The 21,634-nt window shown below is 48.3% G+C and overlaps 1 long non-coding RNA gene across 5 annotated transcripts in view; it reads right to left on the reverse strand.

Annotated features, from left to right (window-relative positions):
• Positions 1 to 1,881: 1,881 nt before the first annotated feature.
• LOC142820498 (uncharacterized) overlaps positions 1,882 to 21,634 on the reverse strand; it is a 29,554-nt gene continuing 9,801 nt past the window's right edge. For 3 of the 5 annotated variants that reach the window (XR_012897719.1, XR_012897720.1, XR_012897717.1), the window contains 3 exons: positions 20,818 to 20,999; positions 9,009 to 9,120; positions 1,882 to 8,497 (listed from right to left, as the gene is read on the reverse strand). This is a non-coding gene — a long non-coding RNA (uncharacterized LOC142820498). The remainder of the gene's footprint in view (positions 8,498 to 9,008; positions 9,121 to 20,817; positions 21,000 to 21,634) is intronic. The other 2 variants (XR_012897721.1, XR_012897718.1) reach the window with 1 other exon arrangement.

Here is a 21,634-nt window from a genome sequence, read left to right on the forward strand (position 1 = left end):
GGCTGGGTGTGTGGGTTACACAGCAGTTTACAAAGCAGTGGTTATTTGCGATAACGAACACAGCACATCTGCTTCTGCTTCCCGTACTTGACAGCCCCTGTCTGGTTGTGACGTTCTGCCTGGAGAACATCAGGAGAGGGAAGGGGTGAGGGGAGCAGGCTGAAGCCTCCATCGGTAAGGCAGGGAGAGGAGAGGGGAGACTGCTTCATCGCTGCTCCCATTTCATTACATGCCTCACTTGCCCTCCTGCCTCACGGTGGAGCAAGCAACAAAGTGCTGACTTCCAGGTTCCAATCCCTTCCCTGGGACAGTACCACTCCATACAGCACTGCCGGAGCACATGACCTGCACCAGCTGGTGGGGGACTTTCCCTGATGAATATAAGACTAGCAGCAGCTGCCTGATTTGTATGGGGGAACTGGCAACACAATAGACTCCCCCATTAAGAAGCAAGCACGCAAGAAGCATCTCAGCCCTGCTCTGGACAGAGTCTGGATATAAACATCCCCCCTGCCAAGGGATTGGCTTTATCATAGAATCCTAGAGCTGGAAGAGACCTCAGGAGTCATCAAGTTCAGCCCCCTGCTCTAGGCAGGACCAATCCCAACTAAATCAACCCAGCCAGGGTTTTGTCAAACCTAGACCTAAAAATCTCTAGGGATGGAGATTCCACCTCCTCCCTAGGGATCCCATCCCAGCGCTTCACCACCCTCCCAGGGAAAGAGTTTTTCCTAATATCCAACCTAGACCTCCCCCACTGTAACTTTATCATTCAGCCACATGACAGCAGAGGGAACCACTTCGTGCTTCGGATTCCCACTTCCCTAAGGTGTTTCGTCCTCCTGCTACACCCGGGAGAGGGGGGAGCTCTGGGGCAGAGGGACTGTCCGAATTCGGCTCATTTGCTGCGACTCCCAGGGTCCCAGACTCCAAGGCGAGAAGGGACCATGCAGCCATCTCGTCTGAGCTCCCACATGACACAGGCCAGAGGATTTCCCCAGCTAGCTGGTCTTACCTCTGGGCACTGGGGTAATGTCAATCGTTGTAGCAATAACAGCAACCATCATACCCCGGCCTGCTGAGGTGTGGAAGGGGAAGGGGCCCAGGGCTCCCAGCCACTGCTGTGGTGCGCACTGCGTGGCTCTTAGGGCTGCCTGGGGAGGCAGGGGCGCAGCGCACTCCAGACAGTGCTCGGGGATGGGGGGCAAACCACAATCTGGGCAGCACTGAGGATCAGCTGCTCCCCAGCCCCGCCCCTTCTGATGAGGCCCCGCCCCTTCTGTGAGCATGGAGGTGCCCCCCCACCTTGCCCGGGGCCCAGTGAGGCAGTCAGCTCCCCATAAAACATACTTCAGCCTAAGCTTTCTCCCCAAGCTTGAGTAGAGCTAGAGCCCCGAGTTCCAGCTTCCCCTGAATTCGACAATCCAGCTTCTCTCTGACATCTGGGTGGCATTGCCAAGGAGTACCTACCGCTGCACCTGCGCAGCAATTACCCTGTGTCTGCAGGCAAGATGTGAAGCTCCTGACAACTGGATGACTCCACAAAAAGAGCCTTACACCTTTAGGAAGGGTCTGAGCACACGGACTGTGGGTGGATTTGCTTTGGCATCCCGCCCCACACTGCCACGCAGGCCGCACCCACACACAGGTCGGAAATTCTGAGCACCGGTCGCTAGCTCTGAGAATGAAATGTGTCAGGGACTGTTGTGATGGGAAGGCGACATTACCCAGGGATACAGCCCATATGAAGAGAGGCTAAAGTGACTAGGACTTTTCAGTTTAGAAAAGAGGAGACTGAGGGGGGATAGGATAGAGGTCTATAAAATCTTGAGTGGTGTGGAGAGGGTGAATAAAGAAAAGTTATTTATTAGTTCCCATAATAGAAGAACTAGAGGTCACCAAATGAAGTTAATGGGTATCACCAGGTATAGAACTAAAGAAAGTTCTTCTTCACACTGTGCATAGTCAACCTGTGGAACTCCTTGCCAGAGGAGGCTGTGAAGGCTAGGGCTATAACAGAGTTTAAAGAGAAGCTAGATAATTTCATGGAGGTTAGGACCATAAAAGGCTATTAGCCAGGGGATAGAAATGGTGTCCCTGGCCTCTGTTTGTCAGAGGCTGGAGATGGATGGCACGAGACAAATCGCTTGGTCATTGTCTTCGATTCACCCCCTCTGGGGCACCTGGTGCTTGCCACTGTCAGCAGACAGGCTACTGTGCTAGATGGACCTTTGGTCTGACCCAGTACGGCCGTTCTTATGTTCTCTCTTGCAAAAGAATAAATAAAAAGCCCTGGGTCCACTGAAACAACAGGGGACAGGGACAGCAACAGGGTCGAGTGATGCTTCAAAACCGCTGGTGTGAACCCATCCTTGGTTGCCTTCATGAGGCTGCTCATTGGACTGCATGCGATGAGTTGCTAGGGCCAGAGCCCGGTGGCTAGGAAGGCCTCACAGAGACCGTGCTGGGGTTTCCCTTGCTGGGGGTCTCAGCAGAGGGGCCAAGGATGGGATGGACTTGGAATATAAACAGCCCTCTCGGCCCGACAGGCAGTGAGTGACGCCAGGGCAGTGGGGCAGGATGGAGAAAGCTGACGGCTGGCTCATCCTGCTGAGTGGCGACCCGGCATCTCTCCCTAGCGCTGCATTTGCTTTCTGTGGAGAGGAGCAGCTGAAAATGGCCGCCGGGTAACACGATCACCCAGGATACCCCTGCCTCCGGCTCCGGCCCTGTCGGAGTTTAAAACCCTTGTGAACACCAGGGCTCGGCAGAGACACGTTGCACACCCTGAGCCTTGCGGCAACATGGGGAGGAGCAAAGACGGCTGCTTGAAGATAGGCGATCGGAGCCCCATTCATTCCAGTTCCTCTCACTGCTTTTCCACCCTCAGATATGCAAGCAGGGTCAGCACTTTCCAAGTCTCCATCTCAAACCACTTACCAAGCTCTGATTAGCCCTTATCCTATCACAGAGCATACCCTGCTGCGCCCTTTATTTCATAGATAGACAGATTTTTTTTAAGCCCAAGATCTGTTATTTTATCTCTCAAACAGCTGCCTGTAGAGCGATCTTTTTCATGCAGGAGCAAAAAATAGACACTGAGGAGCATGGACAATACCCCGCCAGGTGTCGGAATGAGAAAAAAAGGGACACAAATTAAAGGACGGAGTGGTACAGTGCTACATTAAAGATTCCACAGCGCTGCAGGCAAATGGAGATGGTTGATCTCATTGCTTTAATGCCATTGTGTTCCCTGTGTATTCTTTCTGACGGATGGGAGCCCGGGTTTAAATCTGCAATGAACATACGAAGCCACCTTCCTTGGAGGGAACAGAATCCCTTAAATACTGCAGGGGAAGAAAACACGCCATCCCTCTCCCCCTCTTCCCATCTCCATCCCCAGCCCCAAAATACTCCCTCCTAATTCAGGCATGAGCAGCATCATTTTCACATCAGTACTAATTACATTAATGATTCTCCTCAGTATAAAACTCATTAAGCTGGAATTTATGGTTCATTAACTCAGAGCCAGAACGTTCGCTGGTGCAAAAGGACGGGCCAGGCATGTGTCTGTCATGGACGGAGGGCAGGGATAGTGCTGATGTGACCGTTCCCCCGGTCGCACATGGAGCTATAAATTGAAATGCAAGCCCAGTTGATTCCTGCCTTTGCAGGGCTCCAGACAGATGCTGGGCCCAGCAGGAAATGCTGTTGTGAGCCTCCAAAGGTCCAAGAGATGTACGCTGGTACAGGCGTGTCGTGAAAGGTGTTCCGTCCCCAGAAGATTGTAGGCAGTGGTTGTGTTCATCCGGTGAGGGAAGCACGTCCCTGGTGGGTTGCTAGCGAGGATGAGTTTGCCTGAATTGGACAGGCCTTAAGAATATAATAGTGGAAAGATAGGTGTGAGGTGGGCATGCAGGGGACCTGCCTTTGCCTCCATCCCCCTGCAAGATGTGGGGCAATTCGCTGCTCCTCCATGTGTGAAATTGGAGCAATAACCTTTCCCCCAGGGGTGAAGGATCCATTGGCCAACGGAAGGGATCGTCTCCGGCAGGTGCATGACCGGATCCTGTCACTCAGTGGAAGAGTTGTGGTGAGTGTTTGGGTGAGAGGACTTAGGCCTTTGATTTTCTGCTCCTCCGTGGTCCCACTGCGCTGCCCGGCGTGCAGACAGCTCCCTTTGACCGCGGTACCAATGTCGTCCCTCCTTTGCAATTACAGAGAGCGGCCCTCCTCTGGGGAAGCACTTTGCTTTAAAAGCAAGTGGTGGGCGGAAGTCGAGAGGAGGCGGCAGCCGTCCATCACGGCCGATATGCCCGTCTGAGGCCTCTCCGCCCCAGCGTGCGGTGTCAGCGCCTTGTCTGGGCTGGGAGATGGCAGCGACAGGCCTGCTGACCTGTTAATGGGCATGGCCCGGGGAGAGAATCCATTTCCTGAGCGTGGCGCTGCCTTTGTGCCGCACAGGTTTCTGCTGTGCTCCCTAATGACAGTAATTAGGGAGTCACGCTGAGTGATGTTGGACAGGACGAGCGGGGTCATTAGAGGCCGACAGAAGATGAAGCAGACGGCGGCATGCGCATCGCCGCTGTCTCTGGCCAGGGCTTGTGGAGATCGCACCAGGGCTCTGGCACACATCCCCTGTCATGGCTTCTGCACGTAGGCCCTGTCATGGAGACATTGCGGGGGCTTGCTAGGCCACAGCCGGGAGGGGTCGGGTGCCATCGCTGCCTGTCCAAGAAGCGGAGGAACACTCTAAAGGGGGAAAAACGTTAAAAACAACGAATGGTCTGGTGGCACCTCAGAGACTAACAAAACATGGAGCTGGTATCATGAGCTTTCGGGGGTGCAACCCACTTCTTCAGATAAACCCTGAACAGGAGGGAAGAATCAGTCTGGCCTGTGTTCGGTGCAGGGACCACAGAGATGTATCCAGCTGATATCTACCCAGCCCCAAAATGGAGCGCAGCATGGGTGCATGCGACGTCCGCACGGCTGGGGAGCACAGGAGACCCTGACCCTGCGTGAATGAGATGCTGTTCTGCACCCACCCACCTACCCTTGCTAAACAGAAGGAGGCCAGAGGGAGGCTGGTCCTCTGCGCTTTCCAAACCCATCCCCGCCATCACCTCCACCCCTCTGATGCCCCATCCCTAACCTCATCCCTACCCCCTGCCTTCTCCCGCTGGAGAATGCACGTGTCCTCAGTAATGTAAAGATCACGGCCACCCCACGACCTCGTCCAGTCTCGCGCCCTCCAGCTCCTGCCCCTCACGGAGACCCGGATCCTGTTGTCTGAGGCTGCCCTCCTTGCACAGACCACTCCTTCCCTCACACTCTCCCCCCGGATCAGTCTGAGTTAAAGATGGGCACGTCCTGTATCCCTTGGAGGCCAATGCAGGGTCACTCCCTGCAGGTTCATTACTTGGCTTCATTCTGGAAGGTCCCTATGACTGGCCTTGTGTTGCTTCCCTTGAGGGAGCCCTTCACAGCCTGACAGGTATGGACAGGTTAATGGATCGTCTGCTCTCCTGGGGAAAGAGCCTCATCTGGAATCAATCCATGTAGCTCCACTGACTTCAGTTCATGGCCACTGAGGGTTGGTGACCCCAGAGTTTGACCCAGAACCTTTGGGGCAAGAAGGAGGAAGGGCGTCCAGTGTGGAGAGGAGGGCGCATATACTCTTCAAGATATAATTTGCTACTTGATTTCATCCTGTTATTCTTTCTTGTAGCCTTCCCCTATATGACCCTATATATTTCTCCTCCCTTTCCCGGGTATACGCCTTTGGAGAATTCCCCACCATTCGTTTTCTGAGCCTGGTTGCCCATCATCTGAACAGATCATTCACTAATTCCACATATTAGACAGACATCCATCCGGGGTGGTCTGGATGGTACTGGGTCCTGCCGTGAGGGCAGGTGACTGGACTTGCTGACCTCTCGAGGTCCCTTCCAGTTCTAGTGTTCTATGACTTTATGGTATTTAGACCGGGATTGACAAAGCCAACCAATGGTCTTGACGCTTAATTGCCCATTAAGGGGACATGCTCATTTCCTTGCGTGGCTTGGAAGGTCTTGGCGTTCAGTCCTTCCTTACTGTTCGTTTCCTTAAAACAAAAGGAAAAACTATGTAGCACTTTAAAGACTAACAAGATGGTTTATTAGGTGATGAGCTTTTGTGGGTCAGACCCGCTTCCTCAGATCATATTCTGGAAGAGAATTGCCATGACCATATATACCAAAGGAATACAATGAAAAAAAGTGAACACATTATTAAACTGACAAATCAGATTTAGTATAGAAGATGGGGTGAAGAGGAGGGAGGGAATAGCTATTTATGAGTCAATGAATGGCTAATTGGGGTGATAAGTGAGAAGCTATCTTTATAATGGTTAAGGTAATTAGCATCTATGTTAAGGCCCATTCGTAACGTGTCAAATTTAAGCATGAAAGAAAGTTCTGAAGTTTCCCTCTGTAATCTGGTGTTAAAGTCTCTTTGAAGTAAGATGCATGTAGTAAGGTCGTTAAGACTATGTCCAGGTAGGCTGAAATGAAAAGCAGCTGGTTTTTCCTTGTAAAGATGTATGAAGTCTGATTTGTGGGCATTAATTCTTTGGCGAAGTGTCTGAGAAGTCTGTCCAATATACATAGCAGAAGGATGCTGTTGGCACATGATGGCATAAATTATATTTCTGGATGAACAGGAATCTGTGTTCTTGATCATATAACTGACATGGTTAGGTCCAGTGATGGTGTCAGCAGAGTAAATATGTGGACAAAGTTGGCAACGGGGTTTGTTGCAAGGGAAAGTTCCAGGGTTGGTATTAACGTGGTATGTCCTGTGGTTGTTGGTAAGAATCATCCTGAGGTTAGGTGGTTGTCTATAGGAGACGATGGGTCTGTCCCCCAGAGCCTCTTGGAAGGTAAAAGCGGCGAGGAGTCCTGTGGCACCTTATAGACTAACTGAAGTGTAGGAGCATAAGCTTTCGTGGGCAAAGACCCACTTTGTCAGATGCACTCCTCGCCGCTTTTGCAGATTCAGACTAACACGGCTACCCCTCTGATTCTTGGAGGGTAGTATCCTGTTCCAGTATAGGGTGTAGGTTATTGATAATGCGTTGGAGGGGTTTAAGTTGGGGGTTATAGGTGATGACAAGCGGTGTTCTATTGTTGGTTTTCTTGGGCCTATCTTGAAGTGGATGGTTTCTGGGCATTCGTCTGGCTCTTTCAATTTGTTTTTTTTATTTCCCCCGGTGGGTAATTGAGATTTACAAATTCTTGCTCGAAATCTTGAAGTTTCTGGTCTCTGTCAGTGGGATTAGAGCAGATGCGGTTGTACCTAAGGGCTTGACTATAGACAATGGATCGTATGGTGTGTCCTGGATGGAAGCTGGAGGCATGTAGGTAAGTGTAGCAGTCAGTGGGTTTTCTGTGGAGAGTGGTATTTAATTTTCCATTAGTGATTTGTACCTCATTTCCTTGGCACTTTAGCCTCACAGCAGCTCAGTTCAGTGTCATGTTTGAGCTCTGCACCCTAACGTTTTGCTCACACTGGGAGTACAAGCCACTGTGATGGCACAGTCGAGATTCCTCCAATCCCCCCCGTAGCACCAAGAACAGACTCCACCAGCCAGTAGAATAGAGGGGTTATTGTTTCTCCAGGATACAGCACAGCACAGACGTGACGTGGCTACAGAAGTCTGGGCCAGGATGCCTCAGACTCCTTAAGATGGCGTGCCTGGGCCCTTAGATTTCTAGCCTCCTCCTTGGTCTGTCTCCTTCATGGTTCCAGCCCAAGACTGCCCCTTTCCCCAAACACTCACTTCCTTAGTTCCCTCACTGCCCTCAACCATTCTGACCAGTTGGGTCTTTTGTCTACGTGACCTAGGCAGCCCACCTGCTGGGCAGTGCTCACAGACAGAAGCCAGTAGGGGTCATCCACAGCCCATGGCCCACAGCATAGCAACCAGCAATGTACTGACACTACATCACAACATGTGGGCGAGTCAGTGGGAATCACACACCGAGCGCAGAGGAACACTGGGCCACAGAGCATACAGCACCCCCACTATGCCACAGCCACTTGGTCGTCTGCCCCATTGGTAGCTTCTTCCCACCTGGAGATGTTCCAGAGTATTGCCCAGATGCTGATCACCTTCCTGCCTCCCAATCTACCCAGCCAGCTCTGTCACTCCCAACCCTGTAGCTTATCACTGGAGTTAAGCATCTCTACTGTGGAACTCATGCAATAATAATGTGGCAGCAGCATTTGAAACTCCAGAATGAGTGCATTGAGAAGATACCTGGGAAGTCCATGATGGTGCCCCCAATTAAGTGATTCCTTTCACCGTGTTCGCTTTCTAAATCCCACAAAATTATTTCTCGTATCCCTTCCCCACATACAGTGGTTAAATGGGCGGGACTGTAATTGCTGGCTGTATCTCAGGGTCTGCTGCTAAATGCTGGGGCGGTGTTGGCCATTTTCCAGTTACCAGGTCCTAAAAAAGAGAAAACATCGACAAAGCTCTCATTTGAGTGGCCGCTAATCCCTACTCCCTGTTTCCAGAGCACATGGACGGGAGGTAGCTAAAGCTGGCACAATCTGGGTTTTCACCACTGTGATTTCAGTTATCTTATCATAGAACCATAGAGCTGGAAGAGACCTCAGGAGTCATCAAGTCCAGCCCCCTGCTCTAGGCAGGACCAATCCCAACTAAATCAACCCAGCCAGGGCTTTGTCAAGCCGAGACTTAAACACCTCTAGGGATGGAGACTCCACTACTTTTCTAGGTAACCCATCCCAGTGCTTCACCACCCTCCTAATAAAATAGTTTTTCCTAATATCCAGCCTGGACCTCTCCCACCACAACTTAAGACCATTGCTGCTTGTTCTGCCATCCCTCACTACTGAGAACAGCCTCTCTCCATCCTCTTTGGAACCTCCCTTCAGGAAATTGAAGGCTGCTATCAAATCCCCCCTCACTCTTCGCTTCTGCAGAGTAAACAGACCCAACTCCCTCAGCCTCTCCTCATAAGTCTGGTGGATTCCAGTGGCCTTATTTGGTTGCTGGGCTTCGGTGTGAGTCCCTGAATGTCTTTCTGGCAGGTACTGCATTCTCTTCTGCAAATAAAAAAAAAACAACAAAGCAAAACAGCTGCTCAGCAAATACATCCTGCCCATTAATTCCCCATTCTGATTTTTCTAGTGGAGCAATTTTCTTTGTTACCTACCTTTTTGTGTAATGGTGCAAATACATTTAAAGAACACTTTTACTGTGCTGTGAAATATTTTTCCGCATTCCTGTTCCACTATTCCTGTTTGATCTGCAAATTATCCTTTTAACTTGCTTTTGCTTGTTTTTATAGATCTCCTGGTTTATTTATATCTACCTATCTATAATGATTTCAGAGCTATTACTCACAGCGGCACCAGGAAACATTGCGGTTCCCAATTTACAATTGCAATTATGATATCCGACAGAAACAAATGCAGCTGCCTTCAATTTTAAGCAATATTTTGATCATAATGATTAAAAAGTAACTTATGGCACTGCACACATTAGAGAAATTAATGTGATTTCATGGTTTTGTTAAAAGGCATGCAAAATAGGGAGTGGATCAGGGGGCTAGAAGAGATGTACTCTTTTTAACTCATTGGATCACGTTTGTAATTCACCGGGGCCTACTCGATAGCCACAGTACTGCTTTTGCTAGAGTTAACTTCCCCATTGAGCTGAATATCTGTGGCTTTTTTGTCCTTCAACTTGTTTTTTCTCCTACTTTTCCCATCCTGAAATTGCTAGTTATTAAAGTATTTGTGGGCAAACAAGAACATGTTCCTGTCATTGCTTATTTCAGCTTGCCTACGTGTGGGGGACAACTGAAATCCAGTTGGCTATATTATAATCATTCCCACAATTACATATTACAAACACAGTAACAAATTGTGGCAGATCTTGGGGATTGTGTCTCTCTCTGTGCTTCACAAGAAAAAAAGCATTGGTGAGACAAATTGATATTAATGACACAGAATGTCTTTGTGAGAAGCTAGGATTCACATGAATAATCACAAAAGAATATCCCTTTCACCAACAGGAGCACTCATTCACTTAGTTTAAGTTCTCTCAGTGCTTGAAGGTGTGGGAAATAAAATTTGACTTGCTTCTCCTACAAAGAACGCATGTGCCCAGGGCTTTTCTTCATGGATTACTTTGCTCACTAACTTGAATTTCCCCCTCATGAGTCTCTTGTGGACTGCTTGCTTGGTCCAGTGAACTGGTGTCTCAGGAAGCCTTGGACCATTATGAAGAGTAGATTCAATGTTGAGGCCTTTTCTTAAATCTGTGACAATGGAATGTCACATGAAAACTTCTGGAAATTGTATCTCTCCATATATAGATATATATAGTAGATATAGTATACTTAGATTTTCAGAAAGCCTTTGACAAGGTCCCTCACCAAAGGCTCTTGTGTAAATTACATGGCCATGAGATAAGAGGGAAGGTCCTTTCTTGGACTGAGATCTGATTAAAAGACAGGAAACAAAGGGTAGGAATAAATGGTAAATGTTCAGAATGGAGAGGGGTAACTAGTGGTGTCCCCCAAGGGTCAGTCCTGGGACCAATCCTTTTCAACTTATTCATAAATGATCTGGAGAAAGGGGTAAGCAGTGAGGTGGTAAAGTTTGCGGATGATACCAAACTGTTTAGGATAGTCAAGACAGAAGCAGACTGTGAGGGACTCCAACGAGATCTCACCAAACTGAGCGATTGGGCAACAAAATGGCAAATGAAATTTAATGTGGATAAGTGTAAAGTAATGCACATCCGAAAAAATAACCCCAACTATACGTAGAGTATGATGGAGGCTAATTTGGCTACGACAAATCAGGAAAGAGATCTTGGAGTTATCGTGGATAGTTCTCTGAAAACTTCCACACAGAGTGCAGCGGCGGTCAAAAAGGCAAATAGGATGCTAGGAAATTATTAAGAAAGGGATAGAAAATAAGACCCAGAATATCTTACTGCCTTTGTATAAAACTATGGTACACCCACATCTTGAATACTGTGTACAGATGTGGTCTCCTCACCTCAAAAAAGATATTTTGGCCTTCGAAAGGGTTTAGAAAAGGGCAACTAAAATGATTTGGGGTTTAGAACGGGTCCCATATGAAGAGAGGTTAAAGCGACTGGGACTTTTCAGTTTAGAAAAAAGGAGACTGAGGGGGGATAGGATAGAGGTATATAAAATCATGAGTGGTGTGGAGATGGTGGATAAATAAAAGTTATTTATTAGTTCCCATAATAGAAGAACTAGAGGACACCAAATGAAGTTAATGGGTAGCAGGTTTAAAACTAATAAAAGAAAGTTCTTCTTCATACAGTGTGTAGTCAACCTGTGGAACTCCTTGCTAGAGGAGGCTGTGAAGGCTAGGACTATAACAGAGTTTAAAGAGAAGCTAGATAATTTCATGGAGGTTAGGTCCATAAAAGGCTATTAGCCAGGGGATAGAAATGGTGTCCCTGGCCTCTGTTTGTCAGAGGCTGGAGAGGGATGGCAGGAGACAAATCGCTTGATCATTGTCTTCGGTCCACCCTTTCTGGGGCATCTGATATTGGCCACTGTCGGCAGACAGGCTACTGGGCTAGATGGACCTTTGGTCTGACCCAGTATGGCCGTTCTTATGTTCTTATATATATATTTGTACAAAATTAGCCAGGGGAATATTACATGACCCTGAGCTAGAAGGTCCTTCTTGGGATTAGTTTAATCCTCTTCATCTATTCAACTCTTCACTTCTCTACCGAGACTTCCACTTAGCATTGGTTGTGAGGGTGTACGTATCCACTAGTAACCAGGTTGATTCCATCAATTTATTTCATGAAGACATCCAATCACATAGCACCTGCTCACAATTTTCTGGTCATTCCAACTTCTGACTACAAGCTAACTCCACAGAAGTGACCAGGTGGTGCCACATTCCATATCCCATTACCCTGTAATCATTTCATCCTGCAGCACAAAAGTGAGCCTTCTTCCAACCCATCAAGATGGCTGCTTGATGGGTGATATGAACTCACACAAGACTAACACATAGGCCGAGATTTCTAATGGCGCTCAGCTCCTGAAATCAAGGCCAGATTTTCAGAACGGCTCAGTGGCCCCCTAAGGCAAGTTTGGGAAATTCTGACCCAATCTGGTGTGGGCTGAGTAGGCTAGAAAATCTGGCCCCTTCAGTGGATCGGAGACCTTTGGAGTATTTTGACTCTAGACTGAGCCCTGGAAAATCTGGCCCTATGATCATTTGAAAGTCTGCATCCAACGGTCCAATTTTCCTCTCGCTCACATTGGGGTAAGTCTGGAAACCCTCCATTGAAGGTAGTGTTGTTAAACTGCAAGGCTATGTCTACACTGGCAGCTTCTTGCGCAAGAACTCTTTTGTGGAAGAGTTCTTGTGCAAAAAATCTTCCACAAGCGTGCATCCACGCTGCCATGTGCTTTTGTGCAAGAGATGTGCTTTTGCACAAGAGCATCCATGGCAATGTGGACACTCACTTGTGCAAGAAAGCTCTGATGGCCATTTTAACTGTAGGGGCTTCTTGCGCAAGAAATTCATGTTGCCTGTCTACACTGCCCTCTTGTGGAAGAGCTCTTGTGCAAGCGGGTTTATTCCTTGTGGGGAGAAGAATAACTCTTCTGGAAGAAGCCCTGTTTTACAAAGCTGTACTGTAAATTTACTTGCACAAGAACACACGTGCAGTGTAGACAGCAGGCAAATTTTTGCGCAAGAATGGCTGTTCTTGCACAAGAAGCCGCCAGCGTAGACATAGTCCAATAGTATAAGTAGTATACTACCTGGCTGTGTCTAGACTGGCAAGTTTTTCTGCAAAAGCAGCTGCTTTTGTGGAAAAACTTGCCAGCTGTCTACACTGGCTGCTTGAATTTCCGCAAGAACACTGATGAGCTCATGTAAGAAATCAGTGATTCTTGCGCAAATACCATGCTGCTCCCGTTCGGGCAAAAGTCCTTTTGTGCAAAAACTTTTCCGTTAAAAGCATTTGTGGAAAATCATGCCAGTCTAGACGTAGCCCCTACGTGTAAAACAAGTAGGGATGGAATGATGCCTCTGATGTGAAACCAGTTTGCCCCTTGTGACGTAGTGGGGGGTAACCTGCTAACTCTCTGGCTGCTGCCTGTAGTTCCACCGAGCAGACAAGTGATGAGTCGCTATGCAAAGAGGGTATCTCAACTGGTTTGGCCAGCTGACCCCCATGGAGAGGAACAAAGGAAGGTGGAATGCTGCCCTGGCTGGGGGGCAGGGCTGGAGGAGAGTGAGTTAGTTCCTGGCTGGAAAGCAGGGGAGAAGGAACTGGGGAGGGGGCTGGGATTCCCCTATCTCAAGGGGGGCACTGAGGCCTCTTAGCCCCCAGTTCCTGTAACTAGATTACATCTGTGCTGTGCTGTATCGTGGAGAAGCAATAAACCACCTGTATTCTACTGGCTGGTGAAGTCTGTTCGTGCCATTCCGGGGCTGCAGGAGACTGGGGAACCCCAACGCGCCGTCACACCCCTCCACCAAAAAAGAAGGAAGTCTGGATTCTTGATCAGTAAAGACATCCAGTACTTGGGAAGAAAATCCCAGCTCTGATTCTTTTCCTGGGAGTGTTTCTTCCTGAACACTTTGCTGTAGTGTCCTCTTGCTCTAAGAATGGGGGAAACAGCCACCAACTGGCATGACATGAGCACACTGAAATGTTAAAAGAAATATTTCAGTGTTTTAACTGACCCATGGCTATGAAGTGGAAGGAAGATACATGGGCTGAGCCCAGACTGAAAAGAAAAGAGCGAGGGGGGGTAGGGGTTACTGGGGTTTCCTTTTAAGGCAAAAGGAACCTTTCCATTCCTCCCTCTTCCTTAATAATATCTCCTCTGTTTATCCAATGGACACTTTCCTGGCCTAGACATCTGGCCATTCACAGCCTGTTTGAATTTCTCCTCCCTGCCCTTTCCAGAACTTAGCTAACCTTTGTGGAGGCAGGGAAAAGGGAATAAGGGAATTTGTGAGCAGCCATCTTGGTCTTGTTAGCAAGAGAGCAAAAGTCAGGCTAAGTTTGTGGCCTGACAACACGAGAGCTGTAATAAGACGCTGCCTTTGCCTCTCACGTCCACACGGAGATAAGGATAGAATGCTGACTCTGGCAGGGACCTTGAGATAAGGAGCATCTGGGTGGAACTAAAATAACTGTTAGCGACTGGTGTTTGTAATGAGAAGGAGACTAATTGTTTAATGTTATTATATCTAATGGACAGTATATAAACTGCTTCATAATTGTTTGTATTCGACGATCTGCCTAGCAGCAGCTTCTTCCTTTGCAGTATTGCTCGAAGAAACTGTCTCTGACTACTTGTTGCTCACAAACGCAGAGTGAAGGCTTGTTTTCTTCCACACCTTTTAATAATCATGATTAAAATTCGGTATCTTCTAGACCTTGTTCTGTCTGTCTGTCTCCCTCCCCTAGTTCCTAATAGAAGATCATTCCATGGTCTGGTCAATAGCCAGGACTCCTTAGCTCCTAACGCACGTTCTTGGCTCTCGCTCCTGAAAGTTTCAGCTCCTAGGAACTGACAGGATACACGGTGTATTCTCTGGGAACATCTATACCCCGTCAGACATTCCAACCAAAGGCTGTGAATAACTGTCGGGGTCAGCTCGGCTCAGCTCAAGATCCTACCAAACAACCCCCAAGACGAGGGCGAACAATACACTGTCCCTGTCTCCAGTTCCCCAGCAGGCTGAGAGCTGTCCATCAGCACCATGTGTTATCCAGGATAAAGCACAGCCTGGGAAGGAGCTGTCCATCAGCACAAGGGACAAAATATAATTATCTCCACAACCTTTCATTCCTGCTTGGAAACAGAGAGATGTGAGGCGGAGCTGCTTAGTCCGGCCTTCCCTCCCTGCAGGGAGCTGCTGGTTTTCAGCCCTGTGATATCATGGCACAGCATGAGAGTGTGTGAGTTTACCTCACTTGGCATCTTCGGCAGAGATACTGAATTAGGGCACATCCATGAACTACGTGCTAGAATCCAAGCCATCACTACAGACCTTTTAGGGCCTCATTCTCCTCTCACTGACACCCCTCTGTGGGCTTCAACTGATGGACTCTGCAATTACCCTGAGGGGGGTGGAGGGTCGGGTCCTGAATATAGCTATGCTCCATTGGGATGCAAAGAGTTTCAGGGACAGCCCGTCTGCATGGCATGCCCTTGCACATGAACTCCCAAAGACTGAAATCGCTGTGCAAAGCATCCCCAAGACACACGTCAGGTGGGTAGGCAGACCTGAATCCTCAGGCTGTGCTGCTTGAAATTCACTTCATCGGCGGGATGTAAGCTTTTCCAGGAAAGCCCTTTGTTCTTTAAGAATGAGTTGCTTGTCATAGTAAGCTCCAGGCTGGATCTGGCCACTGGTCTCTCTGGCTCAGTATCCTGTCTCTGCCAGCACCCCCAGTGTGAAATGACAAAGTGTCGGTTTAATGATCAGAGTTCAGCAAGCTAGCATTTGTTAATTATTTGGATTACAATAGTATCTAGTGGCCTCCTAGTGGCAGGTACTGTGCACAGTGAGAGATTGTCCCAACTTTAAAAGAGCTTTCAGTATAAGAGTATGTCTACACTACAGAGTTTTGTTGGAAAAACGGCTGTTTTTCCGAGAAAACCTGAGTTAGTCCACACTGCAATCGCGTTCTTCCAAAAGTAAATCGAAAGAACAGAGGGATTTTTCTGGCATTGGTAATCCTCTTTCTGTGAGGAAGAAACCTTTTTCCGAACGAGCTCTTTCGGAAAAACACGTGTGTGGATGGGGAAGAAGGAGTTCTTTCGGAAGAAGAGGAAAGAGGAAAAAGCACAGGTGCCCTGGTGGCTACTCCATCCATAGTAATCACAGCTTACATGCGAGATAGCATTCATTCAGTGCGGACGCTATCTGTTGAAAAAGTAGATGGCTTTTTCGATGCACTTTTGTGTGTGGATGCTTTCTTTCAGAAGACCTTTTTTTTGGAAGATCTCTTCTGAAAAGAAGTTCTTCCAAAAGAAGCCTGCAGTCTAGAAATAGCCTCAATAGACAAAAGTTGGGAGAAAAGAAGAATTCTTGTGCCCATTGTACAGACAGGACACTGAGGTAGACACATCAGAAAGCTTGCCCAAGACATAGATGCCCGAATCAGGGGTGCTGCAGCTGGAAGTGGTTTCCATTCTATACGGGGTTCAAAGTTTGTTTCAATGGCTCTCAGCACCCCCTACTGGGTCACACAGAGCCAGAGCCTGAATCCAGATTTCTCTGAGTCCCACCTGAGTGGTTGTTCCCCCAGGACCAGATGCTCTCTCATTTGATTATATTGCTCTTTCTTTTCTGCGCCACTTGAAAATCATCATCACATGACAGGCTCCCACCCACGACAAAAGGCACTTATTCGGGGGCAGCATTCGGTAATTCCACATTCCCCCGACTGCTTTTTGGTTCTGTATTAATAACTTTTCTTCCTGCATTAGTGAAACAAATGGGGAAAAAATGCCACATGACAGAAAATTACTGATGTTTGAATATCACATCAGATTATCCGGGGAAGAACAGACTGGCATTAAAATAAATGATCCAATCATAATTCCCCCACTCCACTTCCCATTTCTGCCAGTGCCTGAGTTCCGATCACTTATCTGGCCACACTTCTCCATTGGGCAGGGTAATTTTGGGGTAATTTGAAAGCTGACGGTATTAGACAGGAAGACAGAGGTTGCTACCATGCCCACCTCCAGCAAGGAGAGATGCTCTCATTTGAAAAAGCAAAGCAAGACAGAGAAGAAAGATGATTGACTTCTTTTGTAACTTCTCCATCATGTTGGCACCTCATTTTACCGGTCAACGCAAACCCATTGTGAATCTCGATGCTGCAAGGTCAGCCCAATGTAAGAACATCAAGCAGGAGTCTGCCTGCTCTGCACATCATGCTTGGAATCAGCAATAATAATCACTCCCTGATCAGAACTGGTTTGCCATTATCTGCCTACTGTTGGTCTATGATATATGAAGCAATTTTGGCTGCGACAGTTCCGTTCCGTGCATGTTCGGATCTTTCCCGGTGAAATCCATAGGCTGCTTTTTTGTTGTTGTTATTGTTTCCCAAGGATAAATATTTTCAACTAAAAGGAGCTTTGAAAAGGGAGTCATCATCATTCATCTTTACGGTTGTGGGGTGCAAATGATGCCTGCATTGGACACTGAATTTCTCTCTCCAGTACGGCTCATTCTCAATGTGTTTATTGGGTGATTTATTAGCAACTATTTGATAGGGTGTGGGGAAAGAAAAAAAACTAAATTAGAACAAAGGGTTATTTTGATGTGCATTGTAAGTGGGCGAGTCTATACAAATATCCACAACATCCATAACTCTAGAAGCCATAGACAAATTACGCGGTAGAAACAAGCAAGTTATAATGACAGGGATGAACCAGGAGACTTCCATCAAGATTACAGTACCAGTGGCTAGTGCTAGTGGATTGGAGAGAGATTTCTCTTTAAATGTTACAGTCAGTGTCAAACGCTTTATCCACGGACTGCGCTGGCGGCTGCTTTAGCTGTCTCAGGACATGATTGTCTTGTTAGCTGCACCTTGTTTTGAAAGATCGGTAGGAAGCGAAGATTGAAGCATGACACAGGGAGGCAGGTTTGATCATGCTGAGCCCGTGTCTTATGGCTCCTAAGCGAGCGCCGCATTTTGCATTTTAATAAAGTGCTCAGGGCCATTGGATTGGGGACAAAAACACCCCTTCCCCTCCCCCAACATCCATGCCTCTACCCTCACATGCGTATGTAACGGAGAAGTGGGAATCGTCTGTTGACCACCCGTTCAGGAGGCATTGGACCCCTGCGGCAGTCCAGTGGATGAGCTGGGTTTCATTAAATCCAGCGCAGGGAGCAGGAAGGAGGGAGAAGCTGTCTCCTGAAAGGGAATTAGGGAGCTCAGAGCAGCCCAAAGCAGACAGGAATGGTAGGCTGGGCTTTTGTGAGGTGTTACTATTCTGGCGGCACCGGTAAAGCCAGATTCCAGGAAGGGTTAGTTTGTCTGTGGTCTCCAGGCATAAGAGCGGCCACACTGGGTCCGCCCAAAGGTCCAGCTAGCCCAGTGTCCTGTCTGCTGACACTGACCAGTGCCTTGTGCCCCCAGAGGGAAGGAACAGAGCAGGGATTCATCAAGTAACCCATCCCCTGTTGCCCGTTCCCAGCTTCTGACAGAGGCTAGAGACACCAGGGAGGGCCTACACGTTCTGTTGAGGATTAAGAAGGGAGCTGTGTGTTTCTGGCACACTGCCGCACACAAACACAGGTGTACACTCTGCACACTGTGCACATCCCCTCCTCCGTACACCTCCTGCTACACCTGTTCTCCTAATCTATGCTATGCCTTTAGTGTGGCAGCGCGTTGGGGTTTTCCCTTCTCCTGCACCCCTGTAGTGGCACGAACAGACCCCACCAGCCAGTAGAATAGAGGGAGTTTATTGCTTCTCCAGGATACAGCACAGCACAGATGTCATCTGGTTCCAGGGCAGGCCTAGGATGCCTCAGCCCCCCTCGAGATGGGGGAGACTGGGCCCCTAAATCCCAGCCCGTTGCCTAGGCTGCTTCCTCCATGATCCCAGACAAACTAAAAACCTCTCTTCCAGCCCTGCCCCCCAGCCAGGTGCTGGTCTCCGCCCTCCTTCCTTTGTCTCCCTCCCTGGGAGGCTGAGCCAATCCACATTTGGGAGAGTCAGTGAGAATCTCCCATCCCAGCGCAGGGGGACCCCGGGTCACAGAGCAGACAGCACCCTACTATGCCACAACATCCCCTCCTCCTCCGCACACCTCCTGCTACACCTGTTCTCCTAATCTATGCTATGCCTTTCTGCAGACACCTCATTCATGCCCGTTCCCCTCCCAAGACCTGTGCACCCTCACATCTCCTGTTTACACAAGCTGCCCCTAGGAACACCACCCCTCACGCCCCGACTGTCACATAACCAGGCACGTCTGCCATCCATTGCAAGGCAGCTCCACAATATGTTACAGGCATGGCCAGTTGTACATTTGCTGCTGCCTTCCAAGAAGGACACCGCTCCAACCTGTGTGCTTAAGGGAGAGTTTCTCCAGCTTGTGCCTAGGACACTGCTTCATGGCGTATTTGATGTGCCAACACACCTCGATCACCTTTTTCTGATGGAGCAACAGTCCTTCTGACTTTGACATTTGCACGGGTGCTAACTTCAGGGGATTTGTAGTTGGTTTGCTTTGGCTTTTTTGCTTTTTTGTATTTTTCCCCTCCTCTATTTTATAAAAGCAACAAATATATTTGCATCTGCCTAGAGGCTGCTCTGGCTCCTTGGGGGAGTTTTATAAAGACAGAATCAAAGAGAGAAAAAAATTGCTGTGTTCATCCAAATAGTCTTAAAACTTAAATAAAGCAAGACAGCCGCTCCTGGCTCACCGGGAGCATTTAGTCTTTTGTGTTTAATTTCCACTGCGATTCTATCTTTTGGAAGAACTCTCGTGGAGCAGTAACACTGTGTAAATGCCATGCGGAAAACAAATGTGTACCAGGGCCTATTGAAGAGACACCAGGACGTAAAAGAGGATTAAATCCCCTACTACAATAAAACGAGATTAAAAAAAAATTCAGAATAGATCAAAGTCATTTCAGGACGTTTACATGGGAAATGCGACTAAAAAATGGGAACCCGCCGATCAATATGAGCCTCTGGAATGTACAAGTCATCCTATCTCGCAGAGGCCAAGTACATTACAAGCACTGCTAATATTTGAAGAACTCATGGTGAGAGAATGGTCAACAAAGGCAGAACTTCAGGGCTCAATAAGGGGTTTTGCCCTTCGTCCCGTCCTTGTCGGATGCAATACGGGACTTCCTCCATCCCCTAATGTGCCAGGTATTTACCACTTGCCAACAGGACATTGGATGTAGAGGGGAATGGTCTGATGCAATGGGCCCCACAATTATTTCGTGGGGTAAATTTAGGAAATAGTTGTCAGACCCTTTTTTTTTTAAAAAAAATCACAGATGAAAAGACACGGCCATGCAAGCAGGCAGAGGGAGGAATACCCACCTGCCAATCTTTCAGCCTTTCATCTGGAGATCTCAAAGCAAACGGGCAACAGATGTGATTTCCCCAATTGACACATGGAGGAGAGGAAGGCTAAGTGACGTGACCCTGGATTTGTGGTGAGTCAGTGGCAGAAATGGGACACAGAACCCAGGAGCCCTGGCTTCCACTCACTTACTCTAAGCACTTGATGGCACTGCCACCGCCACTCAGGGATAGAGGGAAGGTGTCCTACCTGCTCCAAGGAGAAGGACAGAGCAAGGGAAAGAGAAACAAACTGGGGAAGAGTTCAAAATACAAGTATTCAGAGGAATTTTCTAATGGGCATCCCTCTCTTGGGTTTGCTGCCATTCTAATGACTGGAAAGGACTCAGAGCTAGCTGCAGAGGCCTGTATGTAGCCAGCCCAGTGCTTACTTTGGGCTTGGGTAACCAGAGGAAGAGAGGACCTGTTTAAAATGGGCAGATGGTGTTCTGCCGGCAACGAAGCACTAGGCCCCACAAACAAAACCCTTTGGCAAGGTCCTTAATTAGATCCAGGGACATTATTGATACCTTCGAAGCCAGAGATAGCTTCCCCACCTGAACTAGAGTCCACCCCAGGCTAAAAACCAAACAAAGCCACGATCAATTTTAATTTGGCCTTGGCACAATGTGTTTTGTCTCACCTGACACATGCTCCCAGTGAAGCAATTTTTCTCATGTCACAGGTGACCTCTGCTTCCCATCCTGCTACCGAGCTCTTCCTTGCCCAGCCCTGGCACAGACGCTGCCTGGGAAGAAGGCATAGAGCCCCTGGGAGATTTCAACTTTGGGTCCTCTATTGAAATGGCAGGAATTTGTTAAGCTGCTGAAGAGAGACACAATAGCAGAGGAGGATTAGGCCTGGAGTAAGTATCTGTACTGGGGGGATTAATGAGAAGGTTGCAATGGATTTTGCATGGTGAAAAGGATTCACTCGAATGCCTTACGTGAAATGAAATTAGCCCCACTCATGTGCTCAGAAGCTCCCACGAAGGGCAGGAGATTGGAAACCCCACCGTGTAATACCAAAATCCTCCCCACGCCCTTCCTCCCTGGACACCACCAACACGCACTGCACACACACATGCAAGGAAGTGGGTCACGTGCTCATTGGGGGTGCCAGTAATTCACATGTGACACCCATGATATCCCGTGCCATACAGCGTTCACGCCAAAGTCGCACATGCATATTCTAAGGGTGTGAAACAAGACCCGTGTATGCCTAAGAGTTGTGGATGCTGGTGAAAAGTGCCAGGTGGATCCACAGCACAGGGACAGCACAATCCACCCCCTTAATGTTACCAACTAATATGTCTCAATATAAAGCAGTGTTTCTTAAACTGTGTTCCACCTGTGTGCCGCGAGGTGCGCTGTGGAGAAGAACAGAATTCAAAATGGCTGCCTGTTCATCAGACTTAAAAAGTTTAAAAAACACTGATATAGAACTACCTTCCTAGACAT

This window comes from Pelodiscus sinensis, chromosome 26 (genome assembly GCF_049634645.1).
Source record: "Pelodiscus sinensis isolate JC-2024 chromosome 26, ASM4963464v1, whole genome shotgun sequence".
In the NCBI taxonomy this organism is placed as follows: Eukaryota; Metazoa; Chordata; order Testudines; family Trionychidae; genus Pelodiscus; species Pelodiscus sinensis.